At 44.8% G+C, this 23,985-nt stretch overlaps 1 protein-coding gene across 1 annotated transcript in view; it reads left to right on the top strand.

Moving 5' to 3' along the window:
- The first annotated feature begins 5,172 nt into the window (after window positions 1-5,172).
- The window catches only part of PHACTR1 (phosphatase and actin regulator 1), a 177,505-nt gene continuing 158,692 nt past the window's right edge, over window positions 5,173-23,985 (top strand). The window contains exon 1 of the mRNA XM_048508514.1: window positions 5,173-5,563. The gene's annotated coding sequence lies outside the window, so the exon portion shown is untranslated. The remainder of the gene's footprint in view (window positions 5,564-23,985) is intronic.

Below are 23,985 nucleotides of genomic sequence, written 5' to 3'. Positions count from 1 at the left end.
CAGTGGATTGAAAGCTGTCGTCGTTACGATTGCTGATGTGATTTCCAAAATGAGGAGGAAAGTATCAAATTGTGTTTTTTTCCAACCTTTTGCACGTGTCTCTCAGGCTGTTTGCGTGGCATTCCCTATTATATGGAGGGACTTGCAGCTGAGACCTTGTTTCAGGGGTGCAGTTATTGGCCCTATTATTTTAACTTGCCCCTTAAAAAAAAGGAATGCGGGATGCAACAGATGGATTCACAATGATGCAATCCAAGATGGACGATAGATGCCTTTAGTCTGGCCTACATAACTCATTGGTATAGATTGAGTAGATTTAGAGACTTGTAGGATGTAATAAATGTAGGCTTCATGAATGGCTTTTTTCGGATGTTCTGATTGGATTGCCAAGGCAGTCCATCCTTGACCATTTATGCATGAACTACTTACCCCATGCATGTTTGCTTCACTCTGGGGTTCACACGGGGATTCTCTCCCTAACTCAGCTGAGCCATCATTTTGCCTGCTGGGCGCTTCCTTGTTGTTTCCGTACAGCCTCCAATGGGGAGGTTGCCCGCCACTTTTCCCCTGCCATCTTCGATCTGATAGACCATGTCAGTTTCACTGGATTGATAGACCTTCAGTGTGAATGTTTTTGAATGTTTTTTTTAAAGGAAGGTCCCTCTGATTCTTCTGAAATAGTGACCTGAAGAGTGGGAGTAACTGCTGGGATGTGAGCAAAGGGAAGGTGGGGACGAGCGAGAAAATATGAAGAAAGCTAAATGCATGCCGCTTTTCCCGCTATCTAGTTCAGAATCCTACAACTTGTTAGAACAAAAATTGTTGGAAAGCGAATGGATTAATTTAAGTAGGGCTGCTATGAAAACTTGTTCACCCTTACATCTTTCAATACCCCTATATCAAAACAGGATGGCTCCCTATTTGTATTTTTTTGACTAATCCTATGCAGAGAAGAGCCCTCCCACTTGCTCGCTTCAATGTTTTCCCCTCCGCTTTATTGCGTGGCAGATTTGACAACTTGGAGATGAGCGAAAGGGTCTGCTCTTGTGGTGAACAACAAATTGAAACATTGGCACATCAACTGCTTTGCTGCCCTAAATCTGCTAATATCAGATCAAAATATTCCAATATTCTTTCTAGGATACCTAGTGAAATGGGAGAATCAGGTAGACTTCCTTTCCCTCTGGACAATTCTGACAATGAAACTTGTGAATTGGTAGCACGATTTTTTACTGGAGGTGATGCACAATCAATAATTTATGTTCTATCTTAAACCTTTGTATTTGTGTACCTTTTATCTCAGGTTTTTTATTGTGTGATGATTATTGTTATGCCAAATAAAGGCTTATTATTATTATTATTATTATTAAATGCATGCTGATCTCCTTCGCTTTCCCTGCTAAGGAAGGGGAAAAGGCCCATTTGCAGAGCTTTCAAAAACTATGGGGATTCTCTGATCTGAAGGCAGAGTGACAGCTGAAGGGGGGCAAAACATGTGCGAAACCGAGAATCAAACTCGAAGGGGATGTACACTCAGTGTGAAGGAGATCATAAGTGCATAAATGGCCATTAATCACAAGCGACTAGAGATGCTAGAAAGAAGTCTACTCCCCAAAAAAATACAAACATGTCAATTTCCTCAGCTTTGTAAAGGAGAAATAAAGAAGAGTTATTGTGTTCTACTCTACCATAAAGTGTTGTGAGTTTGACTTCATCATGTACGTGTAGTGGGGCCTCATTTACATCCAAGGCTATGAAGATAAAAATTGAGAACAGTATGGTCAGAGGCTATAAAATTCTGGAAGGACAGAATGAGCCATAATTAAGTAAAATTCAGATTTATGGAGGAAAGGTCAGAGAACTTTCTTGCTATGTTTTTGGATGGTAGGAGTTCTATGTTAAGCAAATGTGAGCAGTTTACTGGACAGATCCATGATTATCTTGTGTTTCTCCATGGCGACAAGAAACTCCAGGAATGAAATCATGAATATATGACAGTATCATCGCACATAAAGTTGATTCACAGACAGGGGGTTGTTATAGCACAACCTTTCCATACCAGATGTTATGGACTACAATTCCCATCAGCCTCTGCCAGTATGGCATGCTGGCAGGGGCTGATGGGAGTTGTAGTCCATAACATCTGGAGTGCCAAAGGTTCGCCACCACGGTTATAGCAGATTTGGCCCTTGACTTATTCCAGACTTTATTTGCCGCCAGTCTAGATGATATTGATGTGCCTCCACTAGATGAGTGGTTTATATGTCCTCAGCAAAGGATATGAAGAGGGGAAATAATTAATTTAAGTGGAGAAACCATTAAGCCAATTGAACAGAGAAATCCATTAGCCAGATCAGAAGGATAAAAGGGCACTAATTAATAAGAGAAGTGTAATATAAATAAGAAAGTGCTGACAGGTAAAAGCCTCAAAATGTGCCGCAGTCAGTTAGCTGAAATAGACCCAGGCCCTGTCAAATGGACCTCTCCTGGGCCATCCAATGGACACTGGAATGCTTTTCTCTGGAACATTTACGGAACCCAAGGAATTGCATTTGTCCTCAGCTACAATACACCAACATCAACCAAAGGCTTTTTCTCACACACACAAAATTTGTGATTTTGGGATGTCTGTTGAGAGATTCCTTGCACCGTGGCTAATCCAACTACCTCTGCTGTCCTGTCTGGGGGCAAGAAGGCTCCACCACAGGCAGAGGCAAAGGACTCATGGGGTCACATGTCCCCGGGTGCATGCCAGCTGGTCATGTGGGGGCAAAGAATTGTCCCCCTCACCCCTCCCCTCAACCCCACCCTCAGTGGTGGGATCCAAAAATTTTAGTAACAGGTTCCCATGGTGGTGGGATTCAAACTGTGGCATAGCGCCAGTGGGGCTGGGCGGGGCACGACGGGGGCATTCCGGGGGTGGGGCTGTGGCAAGGACGCAGCTGCTGCACCAGTCCTTGGGTAGGAAACGAATGCACGCAGGCGCAGGCTGCCACGCACGCCGGTGCACCTCCTGCTAGACTGCTTCAAGTTCTGTGCGCTACTGCTGAGAGGAGGGGCGTAACTAAGGCAAAAATCACGTGGCAAAATCACCAATTAGTAACCCCCTCTCGGCACACACAAATAATTAGTAACCTACTCTCGGGAACCTGTGAGAACCTGCTGGATCCCACCTCTGCCCACCCTGCCAGCCAAAGGAGCAGCCTGAACTGGGCAGCCACTGGGTGTCCCTTGGCCCTGAGCCACCAGCCTGCTTCTTCAGCTAGTGGAGGCTCTGCTGGCTGAAGGAACAGCCTGGCAGGATGGGGCTGAGGGGCAGCCCACAACAGGCTCCCACTGGCTAAGGGGGGCGGTGGGGGGACGCCAGGAGCAGGTGTTGCCCTGGGCACCATTTCCCCCCACACACACACACACATCTCTGACCACAGGCCTCAGAATGGGAAGGAAAGGATGTTCCAGCACCCACTTCCTCTTTATTCCCAAGACTGGCTCCCTCTAGCATCTGTGGCTAGCTGATGACATCCTGAATTGCTGGGATATCCGGCTCTTGCTTCTGGCAGCTGTCACCTCCTTCACCTTCCCTATGCCCGCAGCTGTCCTCAAGTCACCTGGCCTCTCAGTAGCTGCCACTTCTTTGCTCAGCTCCTGCTGGTAAGTGTGCTGCAGGTGACCAGGAGGCTGCCATTCAACCAGCAAGGATGAGATCAGGCCAGTGTCGAGTTCGGGAGCCAGAGTTTTGGGCAAAACTAAAACCTCTGGACCAGGGGTCTGCAACCTGTGGCTCTCCAGATGTTCATGGACTACAAATCCCATCAGCCCCTGCCAGAATGGCCAACTGTAGTCCATGAACATCTGGAGAGCTGCAGGTTGCAGACCCCTGCTCTGGACCATTAATAAAAGCTAAATATATATGAATCAGTTCACAGAGCAGTTGTAAGAACATTTTCCTGAGATCAAGACCCATTACATAGAACTGAGTAGATGGCCCAGACTACCTTGATCTTGTCAGATCTCAGAAGATACTCGGTCAGCACTGGTTAGTACTTGAATGGGAGACCACCAAGGAAATCTAGAGTTGCTACTCAGAGGAAAGCAATGCCAAACCCCCTCTGAACTTCTCTTGCTTTGAAAACCCTACAAGGTTGACTGCAACTTGATAGCACTTTCCAATACCACCAAATGAAGAGATGTCCCTTAAAACCTCCATTATTTATATGTCTAATCCAGATAAATACAATACACTATTGACAATGTGAAAATTAAATAGCAAATATACCCCAATGTAGCCCACACCTTAATAGCTCAAACTGGCCTGATCTCATCAGATCTTGGAAGCTACCTAGGTTCAGCCCTGGTTAGGTGGTGGATGGCGACCACCAATGAAGTCCAGGGATGCTACACACAGGCAACCAATGGCAAAACTTGATAATACTGTCCACCACCAGGATTCCAAGTAGATCTGCTTGGGGTTGCTCTCACAATGCAGCAGACAGAACATTTGATCCCAAGATCTGGATTCGAATCCTTTCTCAACCACAAAACATATTGGATCACCTCAGACAAATAACTTTTGCTCTCAGGCTAATATGCCTCAGATGGTTGTTGTGATGACAAAACAGGCAACTCCAAGTACCCTCTAATGAAACCAAGATGACTTTGTGCTCGAATCTGCTCAGCGAAGGGGGGAAAGTTTTCCTCTGAGGCCAGACTGTCAAAATACAAGCAGACGCGAATAAAGAAAGTTGACCTCGCTTCCCAGTTTGATTTCTTGCAGGACTTCCTGCAGGCTGTAGCCGCCTTCTCATTCGGAGCAAGCACGGCAAGTGCCAAAGAGCATTCCTCTGACAGGACGGAGCAGTGAAAACAAACGCCGCATTTGGAAACCCAGCATCTGCCTGGTTCAAACATTATTTTCCATGTGGCAATGATGTGATTTCGAGCCCCTCTCTTTGCTACGGCTCCCTATACCACCACCCCCCTTCTCCCCACAACAGCCTTAGCAGAGTTTTGAATTATATAATTGTGCTGTTGTGCATCACGTGACGGGCTGAGTAATTCCCTGCAGAAGGAGACAAACTGCATATTAAAAAGCAGAACAAATAGTGTGTTCAGCAACGGCCTCTTCGCTGCCCCCCCTCCCCCCCACCCCCACCCCGCAAGCAAAAAGTCACTTGCTTTTTCCATAGTATTGAAAGAGCCAATTGCTGAAGCAGGCACATGGAGATTTGATCCACAGGAGAAAGCCTGGTGATGGAATGGGGAAATTGCCAGTGGGACGGGGGAATGGTCCTGTTGTCTGTCTTCCTTTTCCTTGATGAGAACAACCGGCTTCGGAAAACCGCTTGCATCTAATCTCCTGCGAAATGAATTGCTCTGTGGAGATCTCAGCCAGGAGCTAGGAGCCTTTGCCCAGTGGAGAGCAGGAGCAGCAAGCCCATTCCTTACAGCTTCTGCCCTTTAAATGCATTATTACTTTTTGGGAGATTGTGCAAGAGAGAGGAGGAGGAGGAGAGGAGAAGGGATAGCTGCCGATCCCTCTGGAAACCACCAGCGTTGCCTGAAGGTATTTATGATCATACTGGCGGGAAAGAGGTGAGGGTAGAAGTTGGACCCCAAATGATGTTTTTTGGCTTTTGTCTTGGTGCCTCTGATGAGATTAGGGACCGGCTCATTCCTCTGCCTTCCTCTCCTGCAAGTTAGCGTGTGAAGAATTATAACTTGTGCCGTCATTCCCCACTACCACACACCCGCACATCTCAGCAAATCCAAAAGGAAAGAGGCAGTCTGGCAGCAGGAGTCTGTGCTGGTGATGTATAGTTGTGTGTATGTATATCCAATCAGGGATTTGCGGTCTGTTTCAGAAGGCATAGCTGTGGGAAAGAGAGGTGCGAAAGAAGCGCTGTAATCCCAAATCAGGTAGGCGAGTTCACAGGCGTTCATTTTTGCGGCTCCGAGCTCGGATTCTCCCCTCCCCCTGGCACCCACTGCGAGCGCTTCAGCTCTATCCATTTTGCTTCAGTTTGCAAAATCTTCCTGTCTTCTTGGGTTGGCCAGACAGGGTGGTTGATGAGTGCATGTCCCCAAAGCCAGCCAACGTGATGAGCAGAGATTGGGATCTGTTCTGACAAGGGGTGATGCTGAAAGAGTGGTGCAGACGGGGATATTTCCTTGCAACTGTGACTGCGTCTGAGGCATGGTGTGACTGATAGAGTCCAGTGAACCTGAACATTTTAAGAATTTGAGAGTTATTTAGAAGATATATAGAACATCCTCAGGCTATCTTCAGGGACAGCCTCTGGGGCATTCAAGCGTGTCAACAATGGGAAAGGAAGTGACGTTCTGTTACCAGAAGTACATTGAATGCCACTGGGAAGGCACATTATTATTATTATTATTATTATTATTATTATTATTATTATTATTATTATTATTATTATTATATTGATACAAAAACAGTTATACACAGCAAACAAGATCAATATGCTGGATTTTGTATTACATCACACGTCGGACACTTCCCAAGCATCTAGGACTGTGTGATGTATCGGCTGAAATGGTCAATCGCGTGCAGAGCCGAAAGTAGGGTGGCCTTTTGCAGCTGACATATGGTGATTTTGTCAAGCGCCAATTGTTTTTTAAGTGCCGTTCAAGATCTTTAAAAGAGCACTGCACCAACCCAGTGTCAATGCCGATCACCACTGGGACCACCTTTACTGGTTTGTGCCAGAGTCTTTGTAGTTCAATCCTTAAATCCTCGTATCGTGTAAGTTTTTCCAGTTGCTTCTCATCAATCCTTCTGTCACCAGGAATTGCAACATCAACTATCCACACTTTCATTATTATTATATTATTATTATTATTATTATGATTGATTGATTGATTGATTGATTGATTGATTGATTGATTGATTGATTGATTGATTGAATATACCGCCCTATCCTCGAAGGGCTCAGGGCAGTGTACAACATAAAAACATCATATATAAAATCATCACAGTACTATTATCATAAATACAGTTTTAAACAGCAATGATTTCCTAATTTCCTAAGGGACTCATTGCCACAAGATTGACATAATAGCGGTGCTATTGCATGTGCTACAATAGGTGGAGTGTTGAACTCAAAATCCTTCTCAGTCATAAAAACTATTGGGTGGTATATAGATATATCCCTCCCTTCCTCTCTCTCTCTGGAGCATGGAGCACTTTCCACAATGCTCTTCACCCCAGTGGAGTCTCCTTGCGTTTCTTTGTTTACATGCAAGGAGAAGCCCCACTGCATGGCTTGCCTGCCCCCACTCCCAGGTTGCTCCCCATCAGTGACAAAATTGCTGCCTTTTTAAAAAGCTCTTTAAATTGTGTATAGATAGCTGTAAGTTTATATCCATATTCTTCACATTGCTATTGTGATGTTTTGTTATTAGTAATTTGGTGGGGGCGGGGAAGCCAGCCATCGATCCCCCAGAAATGTCTGCAAGGAGTGGGGGGGGGGTAAGACCAGAGGTGGGATCCAGCAGGTTCTCACAAGTTCCCGAGAGTAGGTTACTAATTATTTGTGTGTGCCGAGAGGGGGTTACTAATGGGTGATTTTGCCACGTGATTTTTGCCTTAGTTACGCCCCTCCTCTCAGCAGTAGCACGCAGAACTGGAAGCAGTCTAGCAGGAGGTGCACTGGCGTGCGTGGCAGCCTGCGCCTGCGTGCATTCGTTTCTCGCCCAAAGACCGGTGCAGCAGCTGTGTCCTTGCCACAGCCCCGCCCAGGAATGCCCCGCCCCCGGAATGCCCAGTCATGCCCCCGTCGTGCCCTGCCCAGTCCCATTGGTGCTACGCCACAGTTTGAATCCCACCACCATGGGAACCTGTTACTAAAATTTTTGGATCCCACCACTGGGTAAGACTGGAAGGTGTGGAAACCTTGAAGTCAGGGAAAACATAGGATTTTTCCTGCTCTCAGAAACCACAGGGCTTTCAAGTTCTGTGATGCTGTAAGTGTGAGCACATCTGAATTGGAAACTGCCCCAACCCATGCTGCAGGGCAAAACACCAGGGTATAATCGGCATCTCTCTGCTCAAGTAGTTTTTGAAGTTTGTTAATCATGTAAAAAAGAGCAGAGGACCCCCTGAGTTCTTTGGGGGAAGGTGAAAATGAAAAATTGGTCCAAGAAATTTCCACAGGCCATACTGGAAAATCGGGTGGGGGCGGGACAGGGAACATTCTCGGCATTTGTGAAGAAACGAATAATTTCATAAAAGTGTTTTGCTTTCACTTTTGACTTTTATAGATTTCAGTAAAGATAGGCAGCATAAAGATATGAAGAGTTAAGCTTTGGAATGGGGAAAGGGAAGGCAGTAAGTCCTCTGCTGGGGAGGGTCTATGGAATGAATTAGAAGAGTGGGATGCTACAGTTCTTTTCCATCTTCTCATGAACTGAGTTCGTGAATCTTCCATGAAAGTAGCATTCCCAATAGCATTTGATGATGATGATGATGATGATGAAGAAGAAGAAGAAGAAGAGGAGTAGTAGTTTAGATTTATACCCCACCTTTCTCTCCTGTAAGGAGACTCAAGGTAGCCTACAAGCTCTTTTCCCTTCCTCTCCCCACAACAGACACCTTGTGAGGTAGGTGGGGCTGAGAGAGTTCCAATGCCGAAGGTCATCCAGCCGACTAGCCAAAAGTCTCCCAGCAGGACCTCTTTGGAAGCTGGATTCTATGGTATACCCCATTGAAGTCCTTCCCCCCAAATCTCCAGGTATTTCCCAACCTGGATCTGGCAATCCTAGGAGCAGAGGACATCAAAGACTAATGGGATGCTTCAGGTCTGCTTTCTCCCCGCAGATTTTTATTTACTACAGCTGTTGGTCTTGTTCTCTTCACGTTACCTTATTTCCTCTGTTGCTTGTGGAACATTTTCCCCTCAGATCTTTCTATAGCTGCTCCTCCAGCGGGATTCCAAAAAAGAAAGGTAGAGAAACATCTGAATTTGTAACAGGCTCAGAGTGAAGCATTCAGACATCGCTACAAATCACAGTTAACAAGCCAGGTATAAACTGTGGTTTAGAATCCCAGTTTAGCATCCATCAACAAGCTGCGATTTGTTGGGCAACCTGTATTTGGACCTTGCAGAGTTTGATTCATTCTTGTTTTATAAACTGCTTTCTTTATTGGGATGTCTGAATGTGGCCGAGCAAGTCCAATTGAATTGTGAAGCACTACAGTGGATTTCCTGAGTATCTCTGTCCCGCCTGCCCTTCAGAAGGAAGCTGGCAGAAATTTAAAAGAATTATGAGAGGTCAGCTCTTCCGAGGACTAGAGAGTTCTCCACCCTAATCACCGCAGCCAAGAAAACGTGCTCCCCCCTGTATTTTTCTCTCCCATTTGAACGGGGCTACTTGGCACACTACCTGTATTGCTTAATAAACCCTGTTCAAAGGAGAGCCATAATGCTTGCCAGGTTTAATGTTATGCCTTCTGCCTTGTTACATGGCAGATTTAATGAGCAAGAAAAGGCTAAAAGATTGTGCCCATGTAACGATGGCTCAGTTGAATCTCTGGCCCATCAATTACTACACTGTCTCAGATTCAAGGAAATCAGATCCAAGTATGTGAATCTCACTCCTTTACATTTACCCGATCTCCCCGATTTATTTAGATTACATACTTGTTGGACAACCCTGATCCTTCTCTCTGTATGATAGTGGCAGATTTTCTCCTGGAAATTACTAAATGCCAGTAGATTTCCTTCGTCCTAACATGTATATCCTGTATTGTACATGCTTTTTAATCTGGTTTTATTATTGTTGTACTGCTGTCTATGCCAATAAAGGCTTGCTGCTTCTTCCGAGGATTGTTCTGTTAAGTGAGCCCCGTGTCTTTGTCAAGTGGAAGCCTGTGGAAGAGTGTGGAACAATGTGGCCAGTTTCAGAGATACAGATTCAGTTTCCTCACTACAGGAATCAGAGCCGGCCCCAAGCAGAGTTAGAGTCCAGTTCTCCGAAGACTCTCCTCTCCAGGGAGCCTTCAAAAGGCTGTCCTTCAAACTACCAAAGGCTGAGTCCCTGAGGCAATTTCCTGCTGACCCACATCTATACAGCTTCCTCAGATTCACTGTCTGAGACTTATATGGAAATAGCTGTTTTGGCACGCCAGTTGTGGGGAGCGGCTGGACTCCCCCATCCCACTAAGAAGCACGTGGCAGTATTCAAGCTGACAGTGCCAGTCATGCAGTCAAGGGTGAAAAGAGGTTTTTCCAAGGAGAATCCATTTGCACATTCAGTTCCTGGCCCAGCCGTGGCCTACAGGAGCCGAAAATTGGTTATTTTAATCTCAGGGACACCAGCTTCACTGCAAAGAAATTCTGCCCCCACTAATGTATATAGATCCCTGCCCATTACTGCACTGCTTCCTACCTGCTGTATTCGATCCACATGGCCCAGTTCTGTTGCATTGCATTGCTTTTCTGTATATCTTTTTGCAAAATTACAAATCAGGAAGTGATGGAGACCTTGCTGTTCCCCTCCACAATTTATTCTCTTCTGATTAAAAATGCTTGGTGGGGTTTTTAAAAAATTAATTTTGGAGAAACTTTGTGTGCTTTTGGGAAAGGCCAGACTGGCATTCACCTCTCTGTGTGTTATTTTAGCACCCCCATCTTTGTCCTATGCCAAGAAAAGAATTTTGCAATGTACTTTCCTGAAACCAATGTTCTGTCCAAATTAATTTATTATGCACAGCTACAAAAGTCCAACACATTGTAAGAGGGTTTTTAAAAAACATTTGCTGAGCATTTTCCCCCTTTTCCAACTCCTTCCCCAACCCCTTCCCCCTTCCCCCAGTAGCTCAAGGTAAATTAAATGATGCCTTCCACCAAATCTTGTAGAACTACTTTTGTCAGTACGGTGCAAGAAAACAGTTTCTCAAATCCAGCTGACAGTGAAATCCTAAGAATAGTCATACTCTTCTAAACCCATTGATTTCACTGGATTTATGAGAGTTTAACCAGTGGTGGGATTCAAATAATTTAAAAACTGGTTGTTTACAAGCACCGATTTTAACAACCGGTTCTGCCGAAGTGGTGCGAACCGGCTGAATCCCACCACTGAGTTTAACCCTGTTTAGGACTGCGCTGCAGAGAACCATCCTTTTGTGTTTTCCTTGCCTCCTCGCTTATTCCTGTCAACCACCAGCATTGTGTTGGTTATAAGACCAGTGATGTTGGAATACAGAGGCCCATTCTGCAGAAGTCATTGGAAATGTTTTGAAAATGTTTCCAAAATTTTTTTTCCATCCACCCGGTTTGTTCGCACTCACCCCCTCAAAACAATTCCTGGCTTCCATTTTGTGGTTCTGGTTTTTTTTTTCTTTTTAAACATCCATGGATCCAATGCTACGAGATTTCGAATCCTCGTGTTGTGATTATCTAGGGGTCGTGTCTTTCAAATTCTGCCTTCACTAAAGACACGACCCCCAAAAAACTGAAAAACTGATGTAAATACAAGGCCTGTGTGAGCTCAGAAAATGGCACCAAGAGGAAGTCTGGGAGGCTTGGGAAATGTCTTAAAGAGATTGCATTGCAACTGAAAATGTTTTCAGAATGTTTTCAGAAAAAGGGAGCAAGGCAAGTAAAATGTTTTGAGGCTGGAAATAAAGCACTTTGGGCTAAAAACGATGCAGAACTCCATGGAGGAAACATTTTATTTCCTGCCTCCAAATGTTTTATTTGGGTTGTGCTGAATGGACCAGTGGGTGGTCAACCCCATTTTCCAAAGTCTTGCTTTGTTACTGACCTCAAGACGAGCTGTAAGGAAAGAACATTCTGACAGCTGTATTGTCGAAGGCTTTCACGGCCGGATTCAACTGGTTCTGGTGGGTTTTCCAGGCTGTGTTGCCGTGGTCTGGTGGATCTTGTTCCTAACATTTCGCCTGTTACACAGTGTGTAACAGACTTCCCTCTGTGATACACCTCTGAAGATGCCAACCACAGATGCAGGCGAAACGTTAAGAACAGGATCCACCAGACCACGGCCTCACAGCCCGAAAAACTCACCACAACCATTCTGACAGCTGTTCCCCCATTAAAGAACTTCCTCTTGCTTCAAACTCACAAAAGTCCAAGCATAAGGACTTCTGGAAGCATTTTAAGACTGGTTTAAGACTTAGCTTCAAAAGCCAACCCAGACAGAAAAAGTGTTACAATGCTTTTAAAAGAGTAAAAATAGGAGATGTAATAGAATTTGAATGAAATCTTTTTCTGTTTCATTGATTTTTACTCTTGTTAGGACATATCTAAGTATATACATTCATTTAGAGCAAAGCCATTGTTCATTCTCTGGCAATCACAGTCACTTCCTATCGAATATTTTTTCTGCTACCTCAACATTTACCCAACAAATAAAAACTAACTTAAGAAAAAGAAGAATTTGGATTTAGATCCCACTTTTATCAACTGTGAGGAGTCTCAAAGCAACTAATAAACTATCCCTTTCTTCTCCCCACAGTGGGACTGGGAGAGTTCTGAGAAAACTGTGATGAGCCCAAGGTCACCCACCAGGCTTCATGTGGAGGAATGGGGAATCAAACCTGGTTTAGAGAGGACTGCAAACAATGGTATTCTTTGATGCTAGCTAATCCAGTATCTTACTCTTCTAATGATAAAGGACATAACAGTACAGATGCATTAGTGTGGATAAGATATCAGAGGACTTGCGATACATTTTATCTGTGTGCTATTACTCCAAGAATCATGTTGTGTTATTAGGTTAATGATCTGGAAAATAGATTGTCTTCAAGGAGAAACAGTGATCTGATCATGATAGAGCTGTTGTACTTAAAGGCATTGAATGTATTATAAGCAATATTGATCCTAAAGGAGCAATTGCAGTATAATCAAAGATCGGGCAGCTGACATGTAATTGATCTCGCCTTGGTGTGTAATCAATAAATCAAAATGGCTGCAGTTGTTGATGCAGCCCTTCACAAGTTGCCTGTGATAGTCAGAGAACATATCCCCTTCACATGATGATGCCTAAGATTTCTGGAAGCAATGATTTTACCTCTAGCCATTGCTCTGAAAGGCTTGGGAATATAATTTGGCCTCCCTGCCAGCATGGTGTAGTGCAGCGGTGGCAAACCTTTGGCAATCCAGATGTTATGGACTACAATTCCCATCAGCCCCTGCCAGCATGGCCAATTGGGTGTAGTGGTTAAGAGCAGTGGACTCTAATCAGGAGAACCTGGTTATTCTCTACTCCTGAACATGAGCAGCAGACTCTTATCTAGTGAACAGGATTTCTTTTCCCCACTCATAGGGCCTTTCCCCACTTACCTTCTGCTGCGCGCTACTCTCCCCAAATAGCGCGGGGTCCCACGGCACTCCCCACTACAGGGGTGGCGACAACGCAGCCGCCCCGAAGCTGCCGGCTCATCCACGCCCCCCTCCGCTTGCAACGTCATTCAAAACGGCATCCTTTGATGGCGGCTTCCGGATCTTGCGCGCCCGAAATGACGCCAAGGCTGAGAGTAAGTAGCTTACTGGCAGCAAAGGGGAAACGACCAAAGTGGGGAAACGGCCCTACATTCCTGCTGGCTGACCTTGGGCTAGTCACAGCTCATTCAGAACTCTCTCCGTCCCACCTGCCTCACAAGATGTCTGTTGTGGAGAGAGGAAGGGAAGGAGTTTGTACGCTGCTTCAAGACTCCTTTAGGTTGAGAAAGTAGGGTATAAATCCAGACTCTTTTTCTTATTATTTTTCAAGGTATCCCCAGGGTGGATGGGGGTTCTTTTACACCCCACTATTCTGTTGTTATGTATTCAAGTGAGGAAAGTAATCTGATCTGCTAATTTGTATTGCCTCTTCCATGTTATGAGGGGCTTGCCCTTCTCCCTTTATACACTTGGTTTATCAGTCTCTCTTGTCACACCCAAGAGTCCCTGCTGCCTTGGATCCAGGACCTCACAACAGCACCTTACTGAATGAGGGCAAATAAGGTTGTCCCCATCAGTTCACAGTTTGGAGTTTCATTATATTTGACACCCTCTTTGCTTTCATTGTGTGTATCAGCCTTGAACGAGTGTGGGCCGTCTCCAGGTTTTCCCCTCCAAACCATGCTTCGTTTCAACATGAAACCACAGTATAGTGCCTCAAAGTGTTCAAAGCTGACAGCCCTGCAGGCAAAGTGAATTGGTACCCTTTGTATAAATCTCCGCAGCAGAGAACTACAGAAAATGTTTGTACAAGCCTGTGTGAAGCAGCACTTCTGAGCTCTGTGATGCTCTGTTCTCTCAAAGGACGCGCGGCCCCATCAAAGACACTCTTTGATTTCGGCATATCAATGGGTCCCGTTGTATTTTGTCTGCTGTCGCAACAGTAAAATCTGGAGTTTCTTGCTTTATTTGTACTCAAAAGGAAATATGTCAACTTCTGAGATGCTGTTGTGATTTGCGGCTTTGGTCAGTGTGCATCTGTGAATGAGATCCAAACAACTTGTGCTTGAGAATGAAGCTGTTACATGGCTGAAGTAAAAAATCAGTCTTACCATCACGCTGATAACCGAATCTAGATGGCACTGGTCAATAACAATTGTGGGGAGAAGCGAATGGATGTCTTTCCTGCAGTGTTTGTTTCTATAGGTTTAAATACCTACACTGCCAATAATCTCTAACAAAGGCATCAAGCAGGGATGTATTTTAGCACCTCACTTGTTCAATCTCCATCTAAGTGATCTGGCTCCTTATCTGTCACAGACAAATAACCACGCACCTATCCTGGGCCAAAAACCAATCTACGTGCTTCTCTACGCAGATGACGCAGTGCTGTTATCTCGCTCCAAGGTGGTCTTGCGAAGATTGCTCCAAGCCTTTGCTACCTTTTGCGATAATAGTGCATTGACTATCAACTATAATAAATCTAAAATTCTGGTGTTCTCCAAATCTAAAAAACTTAGCATATGGAAGGTAAACGGAAAGCAAATTGAACAGATTTATTCATTTAAATATTTGGGAATAAACTTCCATCATTCCCTGATATGGTCACCTCATATTCACTCAGCACTCAACACTGCTAAAATCAAGGTGCTGGCTGTATCTAGGTTCATACCCAAGTTGGACAGTTTGTGCCCGCTGCAATGAGGGTCTTCAAATTAAAACTATTGCCTAAATTACGGAGGCCCAATTTGGGGAGTAAAAACTGCTACCAACCTTGAAGGTGTTCAATCTTTCTCCATCATTTATTGGGACTTACAAATTTTGTAACTTATCAAGTCCTCTGCCTGGAGTCTGGTGCAATTACTATCTCCTCACAGGTCTGGCTCTCCATCTACAAGTATTGGTTACGCCTACACTTCAGAGCATCTCCAGGAAGTTTGACCTGCTCAATTATCATTTCAATTCAACCTGGAGTATCTTAAACCAGATTAAATGCATCAGAATCTCTCTCGACCAGCTGCTTCCGCTAGATGAAGGCCAAGCACTCAGAGTCTTAAAACAGCGAACCCTGGACGTTGAAGGCCAGATGCTGACGGCAGGTGCCAGGAGAACCTGGTCACCAATGTACTATGGTATCCAGCCACCCTTGCCGGACTTAATGCCAAAATACATGAACAATCTGGCTATGCCTCCTCTTCGCCAATATTTCATGTTAGCCCAATTGAACGTTTTACCAACTGCCTATACTAAAGGTAGATATCATAATACTCCAAAATGTGAAACACTTTGTTCTTGCAGCCAGACATTAAATGCTACTAGAACACGGCCATACAGCCCGCACAACAACCGCACAACACCCCGCACAACAACTGCACAACACCCCAGTGATTCTGGCCCTGAAAACCTTCGACAATACATTACATAGCAGCACTTTGTCTACATGGACTGTTTTGTTGCCTTAGACCAGTGGTTCCCAACCTGGGGTATGTGTCTCCCCAAGGGTACATGCCAGAGCATTTGCGGGTTTGTGAAAAAAATTATGTAATGGATCTGCTAATATGGGGGTACAATTTTAGGGAAATGGGTTGCCAAGGGGTACACAAACAAACAAACAAACAAAAGGTTGGGAACCACTGCCTTAGTTCTTTAAATATTTGCTTGCATTGTTTGCTAGTACTTCAGTCCCAAGTCACTGCCTTATTTTGTTTGTTAGGGATCTGCACTGTTTGATTGAATTTTTTTTTAATCTGTTGTAATCCGCCTTGAGTCAAAGTGAGAAACATGGGCTATAAATGAAAGTAACCAACAATAACAACAATCCTGACCTGGATGGCCCAGGCTATCCTCATCTCATTAGATCTGAGAAACCTAAGTAGGATCAGCCCTGGTTGGATGGGAGGCCACCAGAGATATTGAGGGCTGCTATACGGAGGCAGGCAATGGCAAACCACCTCTGAATGTCTCTTGCCTTGAAACCCTCACCAGGTGCTGACATAAGTCAGACTTGATGGCAAAATAATATTAATAACAATTGACAATGAATTCTAACAATTGCATGTGCTGAAACATGTTGGGTAATTTTCCTCTGTGTTTTCCTGTCACCTTCTCACCTCTGGTTAAGTGCTTTTTTTAAACAGCTGACATCTTTCATTTGAGCGAAACAATCTTTTATAAACTGTGACTTTAGGAAATCCATCGTTATCCTCCCCCACCAGCATACTCAACTTGTACAAACACAACCAGCTTTATTTATGTATCTATTAAAACATTTCTAGCCCATCTTTTCCACACACAAACCATCATACCCCCCCCCCCACCTAATGAAGCCGAATAAAATGCATTTAATGTCTAGCTGCAAGAACAAAGTGTTCACCTGCATCTGTGGCTGGCATTTTCAGAGGATATGATGGTAGCAAACATATGCTCCATTTGCTTCACTATCATAAGATCCTCTGAAGCTGCCAGCCACAGATGCAGGCGAAACATCAGGAGAAAATGCTACTACGGTAAAACACGGCCATACAGCCCGGAAACCCCACAACACCCCACTGCTGCTATTTACATTGATTTGCAATAGAATGGGGATGATAGGTGTAAAAAAAAATATGAACTACAATACTATCCTATAGAAGCAACCTCCTAAACTGTAGTTATACTGTATATATTCTGTTATACTGTATATTATACTGTAATTCCAATGCCTTTATAAGAATGTCCTACTGAACGTTTCTGTTTTGCACATTTTGCAAAACAGTAGAAACATGGAGGGGCCTTGCTGGCTGTTTTGTAATATGGGCTCCACCGCAAAGAATGTAGCTCCCTTTTTGTAGATGGGTACCACTATCGCCGATAACCAGGATTTGGGAATTATACCAGAGTTGTTAATTTGCGTGAACACAGTGGCTAGGAGAGGGGCCCACCAATCGACATGCGATTTCAGGACCTTGAGGATGATGATATCTGGCCCGGGGGCTTTCCCCCATTTTAATCCTTCACTTAGTTCCGCCACTTCATAAGGGGACACTGGGGGCCATTCCAGGGAACAAATGTTGGCCGGAATGGGGCTTATTTTATACTGCCTCTCTTCCTGAAAGAGTTGGCAAAAATGTTGGTACATTTGGGGAGATACAGCTGGACATAGGAGACTTTTTATGGTCCAAATTATTTACCATGGCCTAGAATTTTTTGATATTGTTGGAGATAACAGCAGAATATAAATGCTCCCATTGTAATTTAGCATGTTCAAGTCGTTTCATGGCCATTAATTGGAGGAGGTCAATTTTGCATCTGGGGAGATACAGCTGGGGAGATACAGCTGGACATAGGAGACTTTTTATGGTCCAAATTATTTACCATGGCCTAGAATTTTTTGATATTGTTGGAGATAACAGCAGAATATAAATGCTCCCATTGTAATTTAGCATGTTCAAGTCGTTTCATGGCCATTAATTGGAGGAGGTCAATTTTGCATTGGGAGATCTGATTCCAGATCATGGGAGATCGGGAATTTTTATAGCATCGATACAATTGGCAGATTTTTGTGTTGAATTGCTCTTATTGCAAAGAATGTATGTGACTGGGCAACGTCCAGTTTTACCCCTTTGTAAGAGCTGCTACCAAAGAAGATTTTGCTCACATGAGCACAGCTTCTGCAGCAGGTTTAATATCAATACACCAGAAATGAAATCAGGGACTATCAGCAGATGATTTGTGTGTTTATTAAAAAAATATATTATTATTAAATAATCAATTCAGCTCAACAAAGGGCTAATTATGTATACAGCAAGCAGGTTAAGAGGTTTACAGCTAATTATATAAAATGAAAGTTAAAACTACAGGGTCGAGTTAGACTCTGATCTGCAAGCAAAACCATTCTCCGGTGCTGCATTTATGTAATTAAATCGATATGCACAAACCATCCAAATACAAAATCATTTCCCTTTATTAACTTATCACTTGCAAGTTCTGCAAAATTAAAAGACGCCTCCACAGAGTTTTAATTGGCGCAGCATGGCCACTAGTTAACGGGTGTCTGCTGAAGCTGCTACAGAATATTTGCAAACAATTTTATAACTATCTTCATCCTACTTCCTGATGCCCAGAGATTTTCCGGGCAAATTCGGGCAACCATTTTAACATGCTGCCATCTATAGTTCCACACCACCACTCCAGTGAGCCAGTGCGGCGTAGTGGTTAAGAGAAGGTGGAAAGTGATCTGTGAGATCACCTTCAGGAATATTCCCATCTCCAAATGATCAACTTCGTTTTTTTAATGAGCACGTTTCAAGTCTTTTAGCTCCTAGAGTTGTGAAGAAAAAGATGTAGTCGTGGCAGTGTGAGGAAGAATGTGGTCTCCGATCCTCTAGCATTTTGAGAAAAAGTTTTCTCTCCCTCATTGACTGGAAGAACACTTGCTTTGCAGGCACAAGTTTCCGAGCTCATTCGCCAGCATCTCCAGTTAGAAGAACCAGATACTAGGTGATGTGAAAACCCTCCCCTTGAGATCTTGACAGCTGCTACCAATCTGACTAGACAATACTTGTCCGCCTCAGTACAATTTATTTATTTATTTATTTATAATCAATTTTATATACCGCCCCTCCCCCGAAGGGCTCTGGGCGGTGAACAACATAATCATAACAGAAATAACATTAAAATCCCAGTTAAAACAGCGAATTAAATAAAATTACAGCGGCATCCGACAAATTTCATAAAACGTAATACACCCACCCTGGAAGCAGACCCAAAAAGCTGAGGGCCTCCACAAAATTAAGGGCCCAGAGCGAAAGGAGGGGAGGAGGGGGGGGGAGGGCGGTTTTATGTGATTCTGTTTTATGTGATTCTGCTCAATACAGGGTGGTGGTAAAGAGTGATGATTATTGCTTACTTCTGTACCAGGGGTCAGCAACCCGCGGCTCCGGAGCCGCATACAGCTCTTTCGTCCTTGTACTGCGGCTCCCTTGTCTAATGGCTGGGAAGGAGGGGGAAAGGACGCCAGAGGGAGGGAGGGAGGGAGGGAGGGAGGGAGGGAGGCACGAAGGGAGGCACGAAGGGAGGCACGGAGGGAGGGAGGAGGTAGGCTCGCCGCGTCCCAAGTGCAACTTGCTGTCGTTGGCACCGCCACTGCTGTCTATCCTGCCCACTTGACACAAGGCAACAAGCTTATGGTACTTTTAAACAAGTGAAGGAACAGTACATGTTTGAACTTAGAGGGATTTGAACTTAGAGTGGTTCCTTTTGCTGTTTTAACTTGACTCATTCATCTATAAAACTCGTTAAGAATCTCAGACCCATGTAACTGGATAGTACAACAAAGCCACTTTTTTTAAAAAAAGAACTTATTTAGAATAGTTTTTCTAAGGTAACCGTAGATCTCCTCCCCGGTAAAAAGAACCATTTTTCTGGCCAGAAGTCTGATTACAGTTCTGATATTCTGACGTCAGTAGCGCCCAGGGGGAGGGGGGTGTCTTGCCCCAGGTGCGCACCTGTGCAGGGGCAGGGCATTCTGGGGGCATTCTTAGGCAAGGGAAGGCGGGGGCGTGGCAGGGGCAAAGGGCACGCATGTGCCCCAGGAGAAATTCCCCCTCGCTCTTTCTCTGTCTGACATTTAGGCTTAGTAATGAGATGTGCTGAATATTCATCTTGACAATAGAGGATTCGGTCCTGCAGACAATATTGTTGCTGCTCTAGCAGCATTCATTTCAGAGGCCCTTGTGCAGAGGACACTGGGATGCCCGCAAGTGGTACCGCACGTGCACTTGGTAGTTTTGTGTTGTTAGAGCTTAAATTCACTGTTTATTTATTTTGAATGACATTGGTTCAGGAGAAGGAAAAGAAAGCAAGGGAAGCAGAGTTAGAGAGGGAATTAATCATAACCAGCTGACCTCCATTAGAAGCAAACTCTTTTGAAATCTCTGATTCAATCACACGTTATATAAAAGGTGCTGTTCAGTGTGACACAACCCCAGAGGTTAGACATTCTGACACACGCAGGGAAGGGAAAGGGAAACTGTGCAACTCCGTCTGCAGACTCATGCAACAAACTATTATTAACACATGCATGACAATGCATTTCTTGGACTTCTTTTGGTACGGGGTTATTTATAATGTGTTGCTTTTGCATCTCTCTCCAAGAAGCATTTGTTTTTCATCTGTAATTGCGTTGTGCATTGTGTGGGTGTCCCGGCTTGCTTGAATACACAAGTAGGGACCGTGGCCTCTGCTGAGCTGACAACTACAGTATACTTTGTAACTGCCAAATCACTTGAGAGCAGCAGGAAACTAATTACAGCTGCTGTTGAACGATACAATTGTAGATCCAGTGAACCAGATATTCAGATCCACACTGACTTTAACATCGGGAAACACTGCCACCTCTTTTCCCTAGGGGCGTATCAAGGGTGGGGCAAGCCAGGGCTCTTGCCCTGGGCAGCAATTGACTGGGGGCACCCTGGCTGCCATCCCACTGCCCAAAGGCTGCTTCAATTACCTTTAATTTAAAATAAGGTGAACTGCTGGGAAGACCCTCGAACAGTGGCGTAGTGCCGGGGGGATCTTGCACCAGGCGCGCACTGGTGTGGAGGTGTGGTCAGGGCGGGGGGGAGGGGTTGTGGCGGGGGCGCAGGGCACACATGTGCCCCAGATGCAGTTCTCCTTTGCTACAGCTCTGCCTCAGAGCACCCTCCCTGGCCTTGTCCCTACCCCAGTTTCCTCCTGGCCACTTGCCCCACTGTCCTCTTTGTTTGCCCCCCTCACCCAGATTTAACTTAAAAACTTGGCTTGGCTCCTGAGCAGAGGTGGGATCCAGCAGGTTCTCACCAGTTCCCGAGAGTGGGTTACTAATTATTTGTGTGTGCCGAGAGGGGGTTACTAATTGGGTCCGCTTTTCCACCTCCACGCCCTCGCCTCCCCGAGAGGCATACTGCCTTTGAATGTGAAGGTTCCATATAGCAATTGCGACTAATAATGTAACTCCCTGAACTGGGTTAATCCCTTTCAGGTACTGCAATTCATTGATTCTCAGCCTTTCGTACCTTTTATCTCACCAGTCTTTGTCAAAGAACCTGTGTGTTTCACCATTGCTGTGTTCAGATTTGTGAGTTGGGGCATTTTCTATAATGTGATGATGATTTAGAAATGACCAGGTGCAAAAAAAAATTGGGGGGGTTGTGGTGGGGTGGCTGCCCATGGGGGGGCATCCAACTCAGGCTCTGCCCAGGGCTCAGGTTTGCCTAGGTATGCCTCTGCCCCCTTTGCTGAGGGGGGGCTGGCGAGGGAACCTGTTACTTAAATTTTTGGATCCCACCACTGCTCCTGAGGAGTCCTCTTAGTTAACTTCCCTTTTAGTTAATGTTACCCTCGGATTCTGATGCCCCAGGAAGGGCTGTGGAGGCCATGCTATGTCAGAGGAGTCCAAGCAATAGGGGGGGTGCAATTTCAGTTCTTGCCCCAAGAACCACTTTAGGTAGCTATACCCCTTCTTCTTCCCCACCGTCGCCACCACTGGTAGATGAGGTAAATGAAGAGAGCCAGTGGCAAGACCCAGACTTGAATCCCTACCTTACCATGCAAGCTCACCGGGTCACCTTGGGTCAGTCAAACACTCTCAGCCTAGCCTACCTCACCGACTCGTTGTGAGGCTAAAATGGAGGAGAGGGAAATGATGTATCTCCACTGGGGAAAGAAGTGGAGTATAAAAGACGTAAAATAATAGCATGTTGGGCTAAGCCTGATGCTTAGTTTTTGCGTTCTGCCATGCAAAAATTACAGTGCTTCTTTCCCCAAAGCCTAATCTCTTACAATTACATTGGTTATTAGTGTGTGGCCCATTTTAGGAGGGGGTATGAATCAGTCATAGCTCACAGCCACTGGCTGAAGATCAATGTCTGTGAGAATTATAAGATTAGATTGAAAAAAAAGTGTGTGGAACTAAGTAGCATAGTCTGTTCAGGATCCTTTAATCAGGTTGGACATTCTACCATAGCTTGCCACTATTAACAGCCAGTTCCATACTCGCAGGACACAATGGGGATTGGCAACTACATTTCAAAGATAAAATAAATGCAGACATGTATGCGTTGCATTGGTAACCCATTTGTCCAGAAAGAGTTACGCAGCTATGATGTGGTCAGCATAGAACTGCATTTATAGGTTTCAGAGGGGCTTTCCGCACTACAGAAGGGAGCCTAGATAGACTCGGTTCCCTTCAGTGGGGGGTGATTCCAGGCTGTCCCCACAGCAACTGAGTTGGCCCCCTGGAACCGAGCTAAGTGGGCGGGATCATCTTGGTGCCTGTTTCGCTCCTCGATCGTGATTGGCGCTTGTGTTACCGCGGGAAACGGGAGCGTTCTTGTTTTTACAGTTTTTACAGTTTACAGTTGCATGCCTGCCACAACTCTCCCGTTCTGCGCATGACACAAAAGCGGCTCCTGATTGGTTGAACGGATGTAGGGTGGCAATAACCGTTTTCGATCTGTCCAGCTTGGCCGGTATCGACCTTGTTCCAGCAGAAAGGTGCAGTTCATAACTTTCGCGACAAGGGATATGCAGCCCCGGAGTTCTGAGAGGGACCTGTGAGACAAAACTTTAGCGTTGAGCTCAGTTGCGAGATCGCAGGATACAATGAGGTGAACCTAGATAGAAACCAGTACAACTCTGTCAGTGCGGAAAGCCCCTAAGACAGTCTCCTGTTCAGGTCCCAGCTAGGGTCACACCTGATTAACTTCGGCGAGGGAGCTGTAGAGCAGCATTACAAATTGAAACCTATTAACGCTCACCTTAATTTGCAGTTTTGTTTTCTCTAGGAAGATAATAGCTGCTTTTCAGTCAGTGTCTGGATAACCTTAAAATAAGCTACCTGAGGGTTTTCTGTCCTTTTAGTCTATGAGGGAGTATGACTTTCCTTAATTGAGGTGTTTTATAATATGATTAGTTAGCTTTCAAAATAGCCTATGCAGTTACATTTGTCTTTGAAACACGCAGCCATACCAGCCACAATTGCTGCAATATTTTTGGCACGTTTTTTCCCCCAAAGAACTTTATTGGCATAACAATATCACGGTATTATATACACAAGTCCACTTAACTAGATAGAGTTAGACTAAAATAAATTACAGGAAAAAGAGATTAAAGTTCAGATTTTGCTCCTAGAACGCTGTTTCATATACGAATCCAAATATTTGGCAACTGCGTCATTTGCTTCACTACTGGGGTTATCTAACAGGAGGGACTTTTTTTGCAAATCAGATGCATAATCTTTTTTGAGTAGCAAGGATGACAAATATTTAACTCTCGGTGGACAATAAAGTGGACAATAAAGTAAAATCTGATCTATAGAATCTACACAATTCCCGTTGCATATGCATAGCCTTTGGTGGTAAGGGGTTTTAATAAATCTCCCTGTTGCAAGGGTATGATGCAAGGCTGATGCAAGGGTATTGCAACAGGCCAACATCATTGCTCTACGGAGACTGGGCACGGTTGTTTGGTGTAGATATTGAGCCCCCTTATTGCCAGCGTAAGTGATGCCCGGAGCTAAAGGAGAACAAGTCCTGGAAGCCTTTTC

This window comes from Sphaerodactylus townsendi, linkage group LG09 (assembly GCF_021028975.2).
Source record: "Sphaerodactylus townsendi isolate TG3544 linkage group LG09, MPM_Stown_v2.3, whole genome shotgun sequence".
NCBI lineage: Eukaryota > Metazoa > Chordata > Lepidosauria > Squamata > Sphaerodactylidae > Sphaerodactylus > Sphaerodactylus townsendi.
The sequence above is the reverse complement of the archived record's forward strand: the minus strand, read 5'-3'. Positions and strand labels throughout refer to the sequence as shown.